The following is a 19529-nucleotide window of genomic DNA, read 5'->3' as shown; positions in this document are numbered from 1 at the left end:
AGTGTTAGTCTTTTCTGTCATTACTGCTGAGGCTCTCCGGCATTGGAATAGCAAGCCAGCATTGGACGCAACGGGGAAATCCTGCCTGTACCTCAGGCGTAGGTGACCCAAAATTCTATAAATAATTCAAAAGCTAAGATCGCTTAAACACTGTTTACTAGATGACTGGTTTCAACACACTAAAGGTGCCATCATCAGATCTGTGAAGTTAAAACGAGACAGGTTTGAGGGAGGGCTTACATGAGTTACAATGTATACATTACTATTTGTACAGCACCACATACCTGAATGTAGCTTAACATGCATAAATCATTTGGATATTATGGCAGACCAGCTGATATAAAATCACTGGCGCAGAAATAAAAATTAAAAAATTAAAAAGCAACTGCTCTCATGGTCATTCTATTCCGTCCGATATATAAAACCGAAGTCACCAGATAAAACTATTTGACACATGACTACAGCTCGACTAACAACGGTCGGCATCACACTGCCCTCCCTCAAATCTCTCGTGTTATGTCTTCACAGATCCTATGACGGCACCTTTGTGTGTTGAAACCGGTCATCTAGTAAACAGTGTTTAAGCGATCTTGGCTTCTGAATTATTTATACAACAGAGTGATGGCCTCACAACACACTTTGTGTCCACTGCAAAATCCACAGTTCTGACTAGCTATATCCAGCGAAGTTCGTTCCGCCTCTGAAAATCTTTATTTGTTATAGCTGACCCAGCAAGCGTTGTTTTGCCACATAAATGCACAGAAAACAATAATTAAGGCAAAAAAGAATTTAATCGTACAATATTTTTACGTACGATAAAAATCGATGTGTGTGGGCTTGGCCTTATTCATAATGCTAGCAGCCGAACGGAGTGGCCGAGCGGATTTAGGCGCTTCAGTCTGGAACCGCGCGACCGCTACGGTCGCAGGTTCTAATCGTGCCTAGGGCATGGATGTGTGTGATGTCCTTAGGTGAGATAGGTTTAAGTAGTTCTACGTTCTAGGGGACTGGTGACCTCAGCTGCTAAGTCCCATAGTGTTCAGAGCCATTTGAACCAGCCATAATACTGGCGAACACGTTTCGGCACGAAATTTCCGCTATGTTTTTATGCTCATGGACGAGCCGTGTATCGGCTGCAATTGTTAAATCCGAGCGATCTACTGTAGAAACACTAGAACTTCACTCACGCTCATAAATTATGGATGATGCTGGTACATGGTGAAACAACACTCTGATGGGCAGTTTGCGGGTTGAAGTCACTTCAGGTATGACCATGCGGTGCATTTGAGTTGCGGTCGTCGCACGGTGGCGCTGGCAGCAGTCCACATACGCAGACGTGTGCTGGTGCATGTCAGAGAACGGTGCAGCGAGTAACTGTGCAGAAGTTTTCAGACGTGCTAATGGTGTCTGTGTGTTGAAAATGGCTCATGGAACACATATTGATGACGCTATGAGGGGTAGAATACTAGGGCGACTGGAGACTGGTCAAACACACCAGGTCTACATCTATATCTACATACATACTCCGCAATCCACCATACGGTGCGTGGCGGAGGGTACCTCGTACCACAACTAGCATCTTCTCTCCCTGTTCCACTCCCAAACAGAACGAGGGGAAAAATGACTGCCTATATGCCTCTGTACGAGCCCTAATCTCTCTTATCTTATCTTTGTGGTCTTTCCACGAAATGTAACTTGGCGGCAGTAAAATTGTACTGCAGTCAGCCCCAAATGCTGGTTCTCTAAATTTTCTCACAAGCGATTCACGAAAAGAACGCCTCCTTTCCTCTAGAGCAAGGCTTTCCAACCTGTGGTCCGCGGACCCCGTATGGGTCCGCCGGCTCTTTCTAGGGGGTCCGCGGCCACCTTTCACCAAATCGTCTAAAATAACGAGTAAAGTAATTGAATAAAAATGTGAAAATCAAATTCATCACTATTTTTTTCGTGTGAAAAAAATGTGTGCTTTTACTTCAGGTCGTATTCCCAAGCAGCCTTTGCGGTTCCTAAGTGAGAACGCATACACAATTTAGTGCCGGAGAATGCTGCTTCTCTGATCGACTGTTTCGCAACAATACGGGGGTCATTTGTGCGCCGGCTCACGGCGGTAGATGCGCTGAAACCTTTTACGCATGCGCGGAGCGAGCTTTGTCGACCAATCACAGCACTCGCTGGCACGTATGCGGCCCCAGGCATCATTAAATGTTAAACTTGCTTTGTCAGTGCACTACCTATTTCATAAGTCGTTTTCATTCATCTCTAAACCAAAAACTATTGATACTTCGGGGGGAAGGTGGGGGGAGGGGGGAGGAGGGGGCATTGGGAACAGACTACGGGTCCTCCATGGATTTTCGACTAAAGAAAAAGGTCCACCAGCTCAAAAGGTTGGGAAGCCCTGCTCTAGAGACTCCCACCCCGAGTTCCTGAAGCATTTCCACAACACTCGCGTGATGATCAAACCTACCAGTAACAAATCTAGCAGACCGCCTCTGAATTGCTTCCATGTCCTCCCTCAATCAAACCTGATAGGGATCCCAAATGCTGTAGCAGTAGTCAACAATATGTCGTATTAGTGTTTTATAAGCGGTCTCCTTTACAGATGAACTACATCTTCCCCAAATGCTACCAATGAACCGAAGACGACTATCCGCCTTCCCCACGACTGCCATTACATGCTTGTCCCACTTCAAATCGCTCTGCAATGTTACGCCCAAATATTTAATCGACGCGACTGTGTCAAGCGCTACACTACTAATTGAGTATTCAAACATTACTTGATTCTTTTTCCTATTCATCTGCATTAATTTACTGTGGTGTCACCGCCAGACACCACACTTGCTAGGTGGTAGCCTTTAAATCGGCCGCGGTCCGTTAGTATATGTCGGACCCGCGTGTCACCACTATCAGTGATTGCAGACCGAGCGCCGCCACACGGCAGGTCTAGTCTAGAGAGACTCCCTAGCACTCGCCACAGTTGCTAGCGATGGTTCACCTCGTCAGAAGTCTTGTTCCTCCTGCCACCAAACTTCACTGATTCCGCCTATATGTAACTTTAACCTATCCATTTACCATTTTAATTTTTCTAACCTACCTGCCCAATTAAGGGATCTGACATTCCACGCTCCGATCCGTAGAACGCTCATTTTATTTCTCCTGATAACGACGTCCTCTTGAGTAGTCACCGCCCGGGGATCCGAATGGAGGATTATTTTACCTCCGGAATATTTTACCCAAGAGGATGCAATCATCATTTAACCATACAGTAAAGCTGCATGCCCTTGGGAAAAATTACGGCTGTAGTTTCCCCTCGCTTTCAGCCGTTCGCAGTACCAGCACAGCAAGGCCGTTTTGGTTAGTGTTACAAGGCCAGATCAGTCAATCATCCAGACTGTTGCCCCTGCAATTACTGAAGAGGCTGCTGTCCCTCTTCAGGAACCACACGCTGTCTGGCCTCTCAACAGATACCCCTCCGTTGTGGTTGCACCTACGGTACGGCCATCTGAATCACTGAGGCATGCAAGCCTCCCCACCAACGGCAGGGTCCATGGTTCATGGTTCATTTACAACATGTCCGCTGGGAAAGCTTGAAGAGTCACAATTCTATCAATCACTGCCAAGCCGAATAACTACTAACATAAGAGCCAGAGGTCGAGGAACTCGTTGTTGACTCGCCTAATTTGTCAGTCTCTTTCTCTTGAATTAATTATTGATTTTTTTCCTAGAGTCCACTTCTGATAATTCCTTAGTGGCCCGACTTTTATTTTTTATTTTTTTTATTTTTGCATTAGGCGATAAGGCCTCAACGGCTGATCTAGTTCTAAGTTGAAAGTTTTAAGTTCTATCACTCAGTCTAAGGGAGAGCGTATAGCCATATCTACAAGCTAACTGAATTCTAACTACCTCTGGTGTCGTCTGTTCGACTTGTTGTTCGTGTTTTTACCATCTGTGTTTCTCTTCCCTTGTTTTTTTATGTTGCGGATTATAGTGTATTGCAGAGTGGCTGGCTCATCCTTTTTTATTCTGCTGATCAGCTAGCCAAGGCCATTTGCTATATTGTTTTAACACCTGCTGCTCGTTTCTTTTTTTTCTTTTCAGGTAATGTTTTCAATTTTAAATGCGAACATTTTAGGTTGGGCTTTACTTTGACTATTATTGACATTAAATGAAACAACAAGTTTATTTGTCTGCATGACGCGTTTCAAAGGTCTGAACTTTCATTATCATGTAGATTCACATTTGTCAGTATGACATTTGTGTGTGTATGTGTGTGTGTGTGTGTCGTGTTACGATTTTTTGGACGAGCTTGCGGCACTGTAACGGTCACAGGTTTGTTTACAAAATATGACAGCGAACATGTGATGTGTTACGACACTGAAAGGAGCCTGTGCCCACTTTAATGGCACTTGTTCCTCCAAAAAATCATAACACAACACACACACACAAATGTCGTACTGACAAATGTAAATCTACTTGATGATGGAGATTCAAACCATTGAAACGCGTAGTTCAGATAAATAAACAGTGATTGGCGAAAGTAAAATTATTGTTTTCAATTTTGGCTTGATACTTTTGTTTTCTATTTCAGTGTGGTTACAGACGTACACTACTGGCCATTAAAATTGCTACACCAAGAAGAAATGCAGATGATAAACGGGTATTTATTGAACAAATATATTATACTAGAACTGACATGTGATTACATTTTCACGCAATTTGGGTCCATAGATCCTGAGAAATCAGTACCCAGAACAACCACCTCTGGTCGTAATACCGGCCTTGATACGCCTGGGCATTGAGTCAAACAGAACTTGGATGGCGTGTATAGATACAGCTGCCCCTGCAGCTTCAACACAATACCACAGTTCATCAAGAGCAGTGACTGGCGTATTGTGACAAGCCAGTTACTCGGCCACAATTGACCAGACGTTTTCAATTGGTGAGAGATCTTCAGAATGTGCTAGCCAGGGCAGCAGTCGAACATTTTCTGTATGCAGAAAGGCCCGAACAGGACCTGCAACATGTGATCGTGCATTATCCTGCTGAAATGTAAGGTTTCGCAGGGATCGAATGAAAGGTATGGCCACGGGTCGTAACACATATGAAATTTAACGTCCACTGTTCAAAATGCCGTCAATGCCAACAAGAGGTGACAGAGACGTGTAACCAATGGCACCCCATACTATCACGCCAGGTGATACGCCAGTATGGCGATGACGAATACACGCTTCCAATGTGCGTTCACCGCGATGTCACCAAACACGGATGCGACCATCATGATGCTGTAAACAGAGCCTGGATTCATCCGAGAAAATGACGTTTTGCCATTCGTGCATCCAGGTTCGTCGTTGAGTACACCATCGCAGGCGCTTCTGTCTGTGATGCAGCGTCAAGGGTAATCGCAGCCACGGTCTCCGAGCTGATAGTCCGTGCTGCTGCAAACGTCGTCGAACTGTTCGTGCAGATGGTTGTTGTCTTGCAAACGTCCCCATCTGTTGACTCAGGGATCGAGACGTGGCTGCACGATCCGTTACAGCCATGCGGATAAGATGCCTGTCATCTCGACTGCTAGTGATACGAGGCCGTTGGGATCCAGCACGGCGTTCCGTATTACCCTCCTGAACCCACCGATTCCATATTCTGCTAAGAGTCATTGAATCTCGACCAACGCGAGCAGCAATGTCGCGATACGATAAACCGCAATCGCGATAGGTTACATCCGACCTTTATCAAAGTCGGAAACGTGATGATACGCACTTCACCTCCTTACACGAGGCATCGCAACAACGTTTCACCAGGCAACGCCGGTGAACTGCTGTTCGTGTATGAGAAATCGGTTGGAAACTTTCCTCACGTCAGCACGTTGTAGGTGTCGTCATCGGCGCCAACCTTGTGTGAGTGCTCTGAGAAGCTAATCATTTGCATATCACAGCATCTTCTTCCTGTCGGTTAAATTTCACGTCTGTAGCACGTCATCTTCGTGGTGTTGCAATTTTAATGGCCAGTAGTGTAATTTTACAGATTTATTTCCTTCCCTGGGTTTCGAGTGATATGATTCTTCTTTTTTGGTGCATGGTTTTTAATCCGTGACCGAGCAATAAGGGACTCATATCTTTATAGTTTAGTGCCTTTAATGTCCAAACCAGTCAAGCAAGCTTTACTGTGCGCTACTCGTTAACGCAAGAGGATTGGGGGGTTTAGCAGGTGGTGCAAGAATTACCCTCCATCACGCATATTAAGATGGCCTGCGAAGTGTAACTGTAAGTGTAGCTGATGTTCAGCTCAGGTCTTCATCAGGTATTTTCATTGTAAGTAAAAATCCAAGCGTGATTACAAAGGAAATTCGAGCTTTTTTTCCGGTCAGGAAATAACACCAAACTTCCTTTTATCTTATCATGACTTTAACCTGGACGCCAGTGTGCCAGAACAGAGCAGGCGCTATACTGTTGCGTAAAGTAAAAGCCAGTTCTCATCCAATGTTTTTGACAGACGAGTCAGTGCAAATTCGCAAAACATTACTGGCAATTCCTGAGAATGAAATGCAAGCCGTCGTTTCGTTCGGAAGTTGTAACGAGTGAAGCGCACGCCCGCATCCGATACACAGAGGGTATCGGAAACAGACAATGGACCAAAGTAATGTTGGGCGAAAGCTACCTGGCGTATCGAAGCGCGCTCTTTCTGCCACAAGCTACATCACACAACGCCGCTCCGCCCTCGCTCTGTGAGAAACGCGTTTTTATTCATCTCGTGTTTTTACATCACTCTCTCTCTCTCTGTCTCTCTATCTCTCTCCCCCTCTTTCCCTCTCTGTCCCGCCCACCTGCTTTGCTTGTCTCATTACGGAAATGAGGTTTCCGGGCCCCAAATGCCACAATTCGCGTAAGCGGGTTTCATTACCAACGGAGATGGGCAGATGGTCCATTTCTGCAATTAATATAATGAGTAAGACTGTACAGACCAGAGTCGTGTCCCGCTCCATACCCCCCCTTAGCTTCCCCCCGCCCCACATCGCCGAAAAATAAAAAAACAAGTCTCCTCTCTTCGCTGCAGTCACGCGAACTCAGACTTCGGAAATCTGAAACTCGGAACGGGCGGTCACAAATTTAATCTGCCTAATGGCTTCCCACGAGACGCCTAATCGGCGCCCTCACAGACTGTTTATTTCCCCTCCTTCCCCCTCGACCGTTCCCCTCCTAACGACAGTGAAACTGCTTTCCACACAACGAGGCTATTACTTCATTACAAAGCAAATACGCCCCACTTTAGGATGCATTACGGCAACCTCCACCTTGCTACATAATGTGGCACCACATCACGCTATGCGACACATCTTCTTTTTTTTTTAATCTTACGTGAAAGCAGGGGTTGGCAGATGTGTAAATTACCGAACTATGCCGGCCGGAGTGGCCGAGCGGTTTTAGGCGCTACAGTCCCGAACCGTGCGCCTGCTACGGTCGCAGGCTCGAATCCTGCCTCGGGCACGGATGTGTGTAATGTCCCTGGTTAGTTAGGTTTAAGTAGTTCTAAGTTCTAGGGGACTGATGACCTCGGAAGTTAAGTCCCGCAGTGCTCAGAGCCTTTTTTTTTTTTACCGAACTGTCAGTTTAGTAAGCCACGGCTGCAAAATACGTACACGAGTTATTTACAGACGAATGGAAAAAGTGGTAGAAGCCGACCTCAGGGGAAGATAAGTTTGGATTCCGTAGAAATGTTGGAGCACGTGAGGCAATACTGACCCTACGACTTATCTTAGAAAATGGATTAAGGAAAGGCTAACCTACGTTTCTAGCATTTGTAGACTTAGAGAAAGCTTTTGACAATGTTGACTGGAATACTCTGTTTCATATTCTGAAGGTGGCATGGGTAAAATACAGGGAGCAAAAGGCTATTTACAATTTGTACGGGAACCAAATGGCAATTATAAGAGTCGAGTGGCATGAAAGGGAAGTAGTGGTTGGGAAGGGAGTGAGACAGGGTTGTAGCCTAGCCCCGATGTTATTCAATCTGTATATTCAGCAAGCAGTAAAGGCAACAAAAGAAAAATTCGGAGTAGGTATTAAAATTCATGGAGAAGAAGTAAAAACTTTGAGGTTCGCCGATGGCATTGTAATTCTGTCAGAGACAGCAAAGGAAGTGCAAGAGCAGCTGAACGCAATGGACAGTGTCTTGAAAGGAGGATATAAGATGAACATCAACAAAAGCAGAACGAGGATAATGGAATGTAGTCGAATTAAATCGGGTGTGCTGAGGGAGTTAGATTAGGAAATGAGACACTTACTGCAGTAAAGGAGTTTTGCTATTTGGGGGGCAAAATAACTGATGAAGATCGAAGTAGAGAGGATGAAGAATGACAATGGCAAGGAAAGCGTTTCGGAAGAAGAGTAATTTGTTAACATGAGTATAGATTTAAGTGTCATTACGTCGTTTCTGAAAGTATTTGTATGGAGTGTAGCCATGTACGGAAGTGAAACGTGGACGATAAATATTTTAGACAAAAAGAGAATAGAAGCTTTCGAAATGTGTTGCTACAGAAGAATGCTGAAGGTTAGATGGGTAGATCACATAACTAATGAGAAGGTATTGAATAGAATTGGGGAGAAGAGAAATTTGTGGCACAGCCTGACTAGAAGAAGGGATCGCTTGGTAGGGCATATTCAGAGGCAGCAAGGGATCACCAATTTATTATTGGAAGGCAGTGCGGAGGGTAAACATCGTAGAGGGAGACCAAGAGATGAATACACCAAACAGATTCAGAGGAATGTAGGTTGCAGTAGGTACTGGGTGATTGTGAAGCTTGCACAGGCTAGAGTAGCATGGAGGGCTGCATCAAACCAGTCTATGGACTGAAGACCACAACAACAAAAACAACAACGTGAAAACGTCTGTTCGCTCGCTGGTCTAACCTCCATGCGTGGCAAAATACCTTCACATTTGAATCGTTAATAACTAGGGGACTACATGTTACCGTACACGATCAAACTATTTGTCAAATTTTCCTTTGATTGCTAAACATTTTTCCGCGTACTGTGCTGTTTGTGGTGTCTGTCAAACAGAGGATGTTTGACTTGTTTGACAGGAATTTTGATTGACAGAATATTTGACAAGATTGTGGGCGTTGTACTTGCTGATTTTTCGCCGCATACCTTTTGTGAAAATAGGCTTTCATTGTAATTTATCTCCTTGTATCGTCCATTTCCGCAACTATGGATACTGCAGTCAAGGATGAAAGTAAAATCTCACTGGAAATCACCAAGATGTGCAGAGGTATCGATGTTTTGCACTCACAAATAACACAGGAAGACGTTAGGGACAAAATCGATGTCCTGCGCACAGCACACAGCAGGAGTACAAAAGAGTAAGAGAATCGAAGTTCTCGTGTTGATCCACAGGAGGTGTAGGCTATATGTTCCCGTGTTGTGATACGAGGGAGAGTCAAATGAAAACCATAAATATTTCTTAAAATATTATTTATTGTGCGGAAGTGGTACAAAGCTGTATCACTTTTCAATATAATCTCCCCCAAGCTCAATGCAAGTCCTCCAGGGCTTACAAAGTGCATAAATTCCTTTAGAAAAAAATTCTTTTGGTACTCCGCGTAACCACTCATGCACCGCGTGGCGTACCTCTTCATCAGAACGGAACTTCTATCCTCCCATTGCGTATTTGAGTCGTCCAAACATATGGAAATCACTTGGGGCAAGGCCTGGTGAGTATGGTGGATGAGGAAGACACTCAAAATGCACGTCTGTGATCGTTGCAACTGTTGTACGGGCAGTGTGGGGCCTTGCATTGTCATGTTGCAAAAGGACACCTGCTGACAGCAATCCACGTCGCTTTGATTTGATTTCAGGCCGCAGACGATATTTTAGGAGATCTGTGTATGATGCACTGATGACAGTGGTCCCTCTAGGCATGTAAGGCCCCAAAATGACGCCTTTTTCGTCCCAAAAGAGAGTCAGCATAACCTTCCCTGCTGATGGTTCTGTTCGAAACTTCTTTGGTTTTGGTGATGAGAAATAGCACCATTCCTTGCTCGTTCTCTTCGTTTCTTGTTGGTGGAAGTGAACCCAGGTTTCGTCCCCAGTAACGATTCTTGCAAGGAAGCCATCACCTTCTCGTTCAAAGCGCCGAAGAAGTACTTCACAAGCATCACCACGCCGCTCTCTAATTTCAGGAGTCAGCTGCCGTGGCACCCATCTTCCAGATACTTTGTGAAACTGGAGCACATCATGCACTATGTGTGTGCTGACCCATGACTAATCTGTAAACATGCTGCAGTGTCATTCAGTGTCACTCGGTGGTTTTCCTTCACTATGGCTTCAACTGCTGCAATGTTCTGTGGAGTCACAACTCGTTGTGCCTGACCTGGACGAGGAGCATCTTCCACTGAAGTCACACCATTTGCGAACTTCCTACTCCATTTGTAGACTTGCTGCTGTGACAAATATGCATCACCGTACTGAACCGTCATTCGTCGATGAATTGCAATAGGTTTCACACCTTCACTACGCAAAAACCGAATAACAGAATTCTGTTCTTTCCTGGTCCAAGTCGCAAGTGGGGCGGCCATCTTTATACTGATACTGCGAAGGTATGTGCGCATCTGCACTGTGATGCCACCTACAGGCCATTCTGCAAGCTGTTTGTAGCACGCTTACCAACTTACAGGAAACGGCGCGAAATTTCGATTTGTTATTACAAATTTAAGGTTTTCATTTGACTCTCCCTCGTATTTTTATAAACTGACATCTCCGGGCCGAGCAAGACAGAATAAATTTTCCATATTTGTGTCTTCTTTTTCAAACTGACGGCGAAGCAACTGTAAACAGGTTTTTAAGAGTTTCACAGTCCATTCGCAAAAAGTGTAGATGTAGTTACCAGGTTCCGAAAGTAACATTTCCATTAACAGGTTCTTCGTTTAACATAGTGCCAGCGCCGACGTTAGAAATGCTTCGTTTGCATTTGTGGCCTCTCCCACTGGTGTCAAAATACAGCATACACGACCTGCGTCTAGTTCAAAAGTGAGGGTAAATTGACAAACTTGCACGGGCTTGTTTGACAAACCAGGGGCTGCATAAAACTGAATTCGACAAACAAGGTTGGGTCTAGTTGAAAAGTGAGGGTAAATTGACAAACTTCGTTTGTGCGCGCATGGGCTTGTTTGACAAACAAGAGGCTGTATAAAACTGAATTTGACAAACAAAGTTGAGTCTTTAAGACGAGCTTAAAATGCGTATACAATGGCTATGTTCAAAAGGAATAGACCATGGCTGTACCTGTTTGTCGCACAGTGTTTGTTTTGGCTGTGTCGCCATCGTACTAATATAGGCGCATGCGCCTAACTGCTACGAATTACGTTTCTGTAAAGTTATAAATCAGTGCGGCGTCGAAACGCATTTAGCCAGTACATTGATTCGAGTGACACACTAAAGAGCTCAAGGTGCATTACTAGGACCAGAAGTGAGGCAATAAAAAGGTTCGCCGGAATGTAAGTGAAAATCGATATAAACTCAAAGCTGAATTCAAAGATGTATTGTGTGACTCGTAAATGTGTTCGGAACTATATAGAAACGCAAGTCAAACGAAATCTCGCGCAGAAACGAATCCAAGAACACGAATATGGGAGCTGCACCAGTATCGAAAAGGAAATGAAAAAACCACACAGAGCTATTGTGTACGTGGCCCATTCGGCGTATCAGCGCACAGTACTATATGGAGTCCAGCTTCGGGCGGCTGTCTGTTTTATGGAAGAGACCATGGTACTGCTGTGCACACAGTTAAACAACCCCCTACACACGGGTTCGACTTCATGAATCCACACACCCTTTCCACAAGCAATAAACTTGTGATTTATCTTCATCTATACCGTAATAATTATATTACTCTGCGTGAGCAGTGTTTTAAAAGGATAGATAATTTACGTATTTTAAGAAACATTTGTTATGATTGTCTCCCCACACTTTCACGGCGGGGAGTCGAATTGCGCACACTTTTTTTTGTCATTTAAATAAGAACCATTCCGTCTTTCGTATCTCTGCGTTGTAGAGTAGAAACAATCCACCTTTTCCTCTTCATATATGCAACACGTTCTGAGACATTGTTGTTCGTGTAAGTGTGGTGTGCGTACTGTAAGACCTTCGGTACACACACCATCAGATTATTTGACTTGTCGCTCTAATGAAGTAGGCGAGTGTCAGCAATATGTCTCGTGGTCTTAACGTGGCGTGTTTATCTTCTGCCGTTAGGCCAGACGATAGAAATGCCACTTGCACGCTTAGAGTAGCAGATTGACGGTGACCAAATTTAAACACAACTTGATTAATTTTCACACACATTTATTACAATAATAACAAATATAGAATTACTTAACTTGGTTCTGGATGCTATTTACAATTGACAATCAGAAGTTCCTTTGGTCTTGGTACGTTAATCTCATTCTCACATACCTCTGATGCTTGACAAAGTGTCTATTCATTTATCTTCATGGCTATGTACAGGAATATGATAATCGTATTAGGCGCAGACTGATGCCGACTGATGCCGACTGATGCCGACTGATGCCGACTGATGCAGACTGATGCAGACTGACTAACCGGAGGTCTGTACACTCGTTATGATACCTCGCGCGTTCAGGTATCACTGCGTTAGTGTGATCCGCGAGGAGAAAAGGTTCTACATTAGCAGCAATCTCATTGGCTGCGTTACATACTAATACGCGGATCGGCGGAAGCAGAATTTGGTCTGTCTCTAAGGCAGCGCCATCTCGTAGTGCGGAGACGGACGAGCGCTGCGCCTGCACTGTTGTGCTTAGTGGGGCGCGCTCTAGTGGGAAAGTTGTGTACGCGCTGACTACGCGGAACTATGTACACAACAGTAAGTTAAGATTTTTCTGCAATATTCGTTATTACTTGCATGTAAGAGTGCACTTCCTCCATAATGACTCGTGATATCTGTGTGTTTAAAAAACGAAATACGAAATTGCTGTGAGTGAAACAACCGACAGTGACCTCTATATTTTTTCTTGTCACAAATAATTCACTTAATATGTAGCGATTTCCGTGTATGCGGTTAGACAGGAATCTAAGAGGACAACTTAAATCACTGGGAATGTAACTAGCAGTCATCTTCATAGTCTTGCTGGTCGCAAGTATTTATCTGCCATCGAATCCTCTACGGCAGTAGACAAAGATGAAAGATATCCGCTATAATATTTTTAGATTGTAGCACCATATACGAAACATTTTCATTCATGAGATGCATGTTATAAACTTCGACGCACTGCAGGAGCTCTCGAAAATGCGTTTTCTCAATTTTGTTTTTAAGACCCAAATCGTTGACGTATCATGAAGGGAAGTGGGCTACTTAATCATCTGGATCTATAGGACCGAGTCGTAGCCACATTCTGTTTATCTTCTTATTCTTTGAAACTCTCAGAATCAATTTTTCGGGTGTTTTTATAAATGTATTAGTACAATGTGGTACTACACACCATTCCTAACTCATTTTTCGAAACGTAAAATCCAAAACACGATGTCAGTGTGAATGAGAGTAGGATGACATAATGCGGCATTTACGACAAGGCAGCCGGGTGGCCGAGCGATTCTAGGCGCAACCGCTAAGGTCGCAGGTTCGAATCCTGCCTCGGGCATGGATGTGTGTGATGTCCTTAGGTTACTTAGGTTTAAACAGTTCTAAGTTCTAGGTGACTGATGACCTTAGAAGTTAAGTCCCATAGTGCTAAAAGCCATTTGAACCACTTACGACAATCTGCAGAATACAGTCAAATATGCTGTCGTTATTGTGCATGCATGGAAACATTCGGTCAGGGAAACTGTAAAAACTTCTATGCATTCCAGCTGAGAATCGTGGAAATGGATATACTGCGCCTGATACTAACAAGGGAACCTCCACATCGCACCCCCCCTCAGATTTAGTCATAAGTTGGAACAGTGGATAGGCCTTGAAAAATTGAACACAGATCAATCGAGAAAACAGGAAGAAGTTGTGCGGAACTATGAAAGAAATGAGCAAAATATACTAACTGAGTAGTCCATGTGGAAGGTAGGAAACATCGAGGATAATATGAGCGCAGGAGCGCCGTGGTCCCTTGGTTAGAGCGAGTAGCAGCGGAACGAGAGGTCTTTGGTTCAAGTCTTACCTCGACTGAAAAGTTTATTTTCTTTATTTTCGCAAAGTTATGATCTGTCCGTTCGTTCATTGACGTCTCTGTTCATTGCAATAAATTTAGTGTCTGTGTTTTGCGACCGCACCGTAAAACCGCGCGATTAGTAGACGAAAGGACGTGCCTCTCCAATGGGAACCGAAAACATTTGATCGCAAGGTGATAGGTCAACCGATTCCTCCATAGGAAAAACCATCTGATATATTCTGTACGACACTGGTGACGGCATGTGTGTCACATGACAGGAATATGATGTCGACCCACCTAACTTGTACACTTGGCGAATGGGTAAAAATATTCTTCTACCTTGCGCGATTTAGGTTTGCTTGTGGATGTGATAATCACTCCCAAAAAAGTGATGAAAACATAAGAGTTTGTCACATGAACTGCGACAAATGAATGCAAGAGTTTCACAGTCGCACAGTTTTCCCTGTGCTCGGTCAAAACATACGTTTTTAACGTTTTCAAATTTTTCCGTGTGTAGACCGTCGAATGCTGCATATGTCCAAGCAAACCTGAACATGTCCTGGAATTTTGGAGAGCGAAGTTGATTATGTGTGAGTGTCTGAACTTTGATAATTGACACACGATCACGCAAACAATACTGCTCTGTGTACCTGTGCAGCTTCGCAAAATCATAGAATCTGTTCACAAAGTATTTCACTTGCCGAAAACCAAACACATCTAACGGTTGCACAAGAGGTGTACAACCTGGAGGAATGGTAATCACGTATACTCCCACACTAAAATTGTCTGGAAATAAAAAATTAAACTTTTTACCCGAGGTAAGACTTGAACCAAGGTCCTCTCGTTCCGCAACTGCTCACGCTCACCACGGGACCACGGCGCTCCGGAGCTGACATCCTCCTTGATGTTGCCTATCTTGTACGTGGACTACTCAGTTAGTATATTTTGCTTATTTTTTTCATAGTTCCACACAACTTCTTCCTGTTTTCTCGATTGATTTGTGTTCAGTTTTTCAAGGCCTATCCACTGTGCCAACTTATAACTAAATTTGAGGGGTGTGTGATGAGGAGGTTCCCTTGTAAGGAGGAGGCAAGAGCGATGAAGGCGGGCACGTCAGCTCGATGGAATGCGGCGTCATGCGTTATGGCAACGTAAACACAATTTTCGGTACTTGGAAGAATAGCGCGTCTGTGGCGTCTGATAGCTGCTTTGTGTTCGTGGCGCTGCGTGCGCTGCAGTGCGCATGCGCGGATCTGCGGCAGCTCGCTTTTGATTGGCCTGACCGACGCGTACCGACAACAGCGCTACGGTTCTGTAGACCCGAACGGTATCGCTACCGAAATGCTTACTGAATAATGCTGGGGCTCTAATTCGAGTAACAGACCGATCGGTGCTCTTGAGTACGGAAACGATCGGCACAATGGCGTAAAGACACAGAATATGCACCCTGTAGACAGACAGCGGCGGGATACCAACGTGAGTGTCGTCAGTCATACTACACAACAACCAGGAATGATGGTCTGTGATCCCATTTCATTTCATAAAAGCACCACTTTCGTTGCCATCTGCGACACCCTTACAGTTAAGCGGTACTTCGACGATATTCAACGCCCCAAATCGTTTCCCTTCATGGCAAGCCATCCCGGGCTTACATTTCAGCAAGATAATGCCAGTCCGCGCACAGAGTTTCTACCGCTTGTCTTCGTGCTTGCCAAATCCTACCTTGGCCAGCAATGTCGCAGGATCACAGCTGAGAACGTTTCGAGTAGTGTCTGCAGGGCCCTCTAACCAGCTCTGGATTTTGACGACCTAAGGCGGCAGTTGGACAGAGTTTTGCACGATATGGCTCAGGAGAAAGTCCAACAACACTTTCATTCGATGCCAAGCCAAATAACTCCTTGCATAACGGACAGAGGTGGAGCAACAAATTATGCTCAGTCTTTGGATTATCTTCAAGCTTTTATACGTCTTGACGAAGGCAGTCATGGCTGATGGTTGATAGCTGTAAGTTTAAGGAGACGTCTCAGTCTCGTCATGATACTAATGGTCGAAAGAGATGACTGAATTTGCGATCAGAGAATGTTTTACTCTACTGGCCATTAAAATTACTACACCACGAAGATGGTGTGCTACAGACGCGAAATTTAACCGACAGGAAGAAGATGCTACGATATGCTTTTCAGAGCATTCACACATGGTTGGCGCCGGTGGCGACACCTACAACGGGCTGACATGAGGAAAGTTTCCATCCGATTTCTCATACACAAACAGCAGTTGACCAGCGTCACCTGGTGAAACGTTGTTGTGATGCCTCGTATAAGGAGGAGAAATGCGTACCGTCACGTTTCCGACTTTGATAAAGGTCGCATTGTAGCCTATCGCGATTGCGGTTTACCGTATCGCGACATTGCTGCTCGCGTTGGTCGAGATCCAATGACTCTTAGCAGAATATGGAATCGGTGGGTTCGGGAGGGTAATACGGAACGCCGTGCTATATCCGAACGGCCTCGTTTCACTAGCAGTCCATATGACAGGCATCTTATCCGCACGGCTGTAACGGATCGTGCAGCCACGTCTCGATCCCTGAGTCGACAGATGGGGACGTTTGCAAGACAACAACCGTCTGCAGGAACAGTTCGACGACGTTTGCAGCAGCATGGACAATCAGGTCGGAGACAATGGCTGCGGTTACCCTTGACGCTGCATCACATACAGGAGCGCCTGCGATGGTGTACTCGACGACGAACGTGGGTGCACGAATGGCAAAACGTCATTTTTTCGGATGAATCCAGGTTCTGTTTACAGCATCATGATGGTCGCATCCGTGTTTGGCGACATCGCGGTGAACGCACATTGGAAGCGTGTATTCGTCATCGCCATACTGGCGTATCACCCAGCGTGATGGTATGGAGTTACCCCTCTCGGTCACTTGTCGTTCGCATTGGCGGCACTTTCAACAGTGGACATTTCATTTCAGATGTGTTACGACCCTTCATTAGATCCCTGCGAAACCTTACATTTCAGCAGGATAATGCACGACCGCGTGTCGCAGGTCATGCACGGGCCTTTCTGGATACAGAAAATGTTCGACTGCTGCTCCGGCCAGCACATTCTCCAGATCTCTCACCAACTGAAAAAGTCTGGTCAATGGTGGCCGAGCAACTGGCTCGTCACAATACGCCAGTTAATACTCTTGATGAACTATCGTATCGTGTTGGAGCTGCGTGGACAGCTGTACCTGTACACGCCATCCAAGCTCTGTTTGACTCAATGCGCAGGCGTATCAAGGCCGTTATTACGGCCAGAGGTGGTTGTTCTGGGTACTTATTTCTCGGGATTTATGCACCCCAATTGCGCGAAAATGTAATCACATGTCATTACTAGTATAATATGTCCAATGAATACCCGTTTATCATCTGCATTTCTGCTTGGTGTAGCAATTTTAATGGCCAGTAGTGTAATCTGCTGCGGTACAGTAGGTAAGTCCGACACTCGCATACCTTGCTGTGAGATCGCTTGTGATGGAAAGTCGCGAAGAGGTCTCTGCTGTACTGGATACGTGTCGGATGTGAACAGCCTGCCCCAGTGCGCCACGTCCAGCACGCACTGCCGCAGTGCCGTTTTGATAAACCACGTGCAAGTGACACGTGGGCGTGGCCGACGGACCTCCGACCCTCGGGCCGTAGAGCGGCTAGCTCCAGCGTGTAGCGGTGCGGCTGACACAATAATCGATACACACGCACACACGGTAGCACGCGTGCCGCTTGTCGACCGGATAATCGCGCCACTGTTTGCTCAGCCACGCGCGACCGCGCGCTCTGTCAACAGATGAGCATCTGGGTGTGGTACGGACGTGTCCCAAATAGCCGCAGTCGGCGGTATCCCGCTGCGTAATAAGCTGCGATTCCAATCCCACAGAAAGCAGGTGCTGACACATGTGAAAATAACCGAACTATCACTTTAAGAAGTCACAGCTGCAAAATACTAACACGTATTCTCTACAGAAGAAAACTGGTAGAAGCTGACCTTGGGGAAGATCAGTTTGGATTCCGTAGAAATATTGGAACACGTGAGGCAATACTGACCCTACGACTTATCTTAGAAGCTAGATTAAGGAAAGGCAAACCTTTGTTTCTAGCATTTGTAGACTTAGAGAAAGCTTTTGACAATGTTGGCCCGCATCTCGTAGTCGTGCGGTAGCGTTCTCGCTTCCCACGCCCGGGTTTCCGGGTTCGATTCCCGACGGGGTCAGGGTTTTTCTCTGCCTCGTGATGGCTGGGTGTTGTGTGCTGTCCTTAGGTTAGTTAGGTTTAAGTAGTTCTAAGTTCTAGTGGACTGATGACCATAGATGTTAAGTCCCATAGTGCTCAGAGCCATTTTTTCACAATGTTGACTGGAATACTGTCTTTCAAATTCTGAAGATGGCAGGGGTAAAATACAAGGAGCGAAAGGCTATTTACAATTTGTACAGAAACCAGATGGCAGTTACAAGGGACGACATGCATGAAAGAGAAGCAGTGGTTGGGAAGGGAGTCAGACAGGGTTGTAGCCTATCCCCGATGTTATTCAATCTGTATATTGAGCAGACAGTGAAGGAAACAAAAGAAAAATTCGGAATAGGTATTAAAATCCATGGAGAAGAAATTAAAATTTTGAGGTTCGCCGATGACATTGTAATTCTGTCAGAGACAGCAAAGGACTTGGAAGAGCAGTTGAACGGAATGGACAGTGTTTTGAAAAGAGGGTATTAGATGAATATCAACAAAAGCTAAACGAGGATAATGGAATGTAATCGAATTAAGTCGGGTGATGCTGAGGGAATTAGATTCGGAAATGAGACACTTAAAGTAGTAAAGGAGTTTAGCTATTTGGGGAGCAAAATAACTGATGATGGTCGAACTAGAGAGGATATAAAATGTAGACTGGCAATGGCAAGGAAAGCGTTTCTGAAGAAGAGAAATTTGTTAGCATCGAGTATAGATTTAAGTGTCAGGGAGTCGTTTCTGAAAGCATTTGTATGGGGCATAGCCATGTATGGAAGTGAAACATGGACGATAACTAGTTTGGACAAGAAGAGAATAGAAGCTTTCGAAATGTGGTGTTACAGAAGAATGCTGAAGATTAGATGGGTAGATCACATAACTAATGAGGAGGTATTGAATAGAATTGGGGAGAACAGGAGTTTGTGGCACAACTTGACTAGAAGAAGGGATCGCTTGATAGCACATGTTGTGAGGCATCAAGGAATCTCCAATTTAGTATTGGAGGGCAGCGTGGAGGCTAAAAATCGTAGAGAGAGACCAAGAGACGAATACACTAAGCAGATTCAGAAGGATGTAGGCTGCAGTAGGTACTGGGAGATGATGAAGTTTGCACAGGATAGAGT

At 45.1% G+C, this 19529-nt stretch overlaps 1 protein-coding gene across 1 annotated transcript in view; it reads right to left on the bottom strand.

The window, feature by feature from the left end:
- LOC124552274 (C3 and PZP-like alpha-2-macroglobulin domain-containing protein 8) overlaps positions 1–19529 on the bottom strand; it is an 842473-nt gene that overhangs the window by 619995 nt on the left and 202949 nt on the right. The gene's annotated exons all lie outside the window — the stretch shown is intronic.

The sequence above is a fragment of the Schistocerca americana genome, chromosome 10, assembly GCF_021461395.2.
Source record: "Schistocerca americana isolate TAMUIC-IGC-003095 chromosome 10, iqSchAmer2.1, whole genome shotgun sequence".
In the NCBI taxonomy this organism is placed as follows: domain Eukaryota; kingdom Metazoa; phylum Arthropoda; class Insecta; order Orthoptera; family Acrididae; genus Schistocerca; species Schistocerca americana.
Note: the sequence above shows the minus strand (reverse complement) of the source record. Positions and strands in the feature narration are given on the sequence as shown.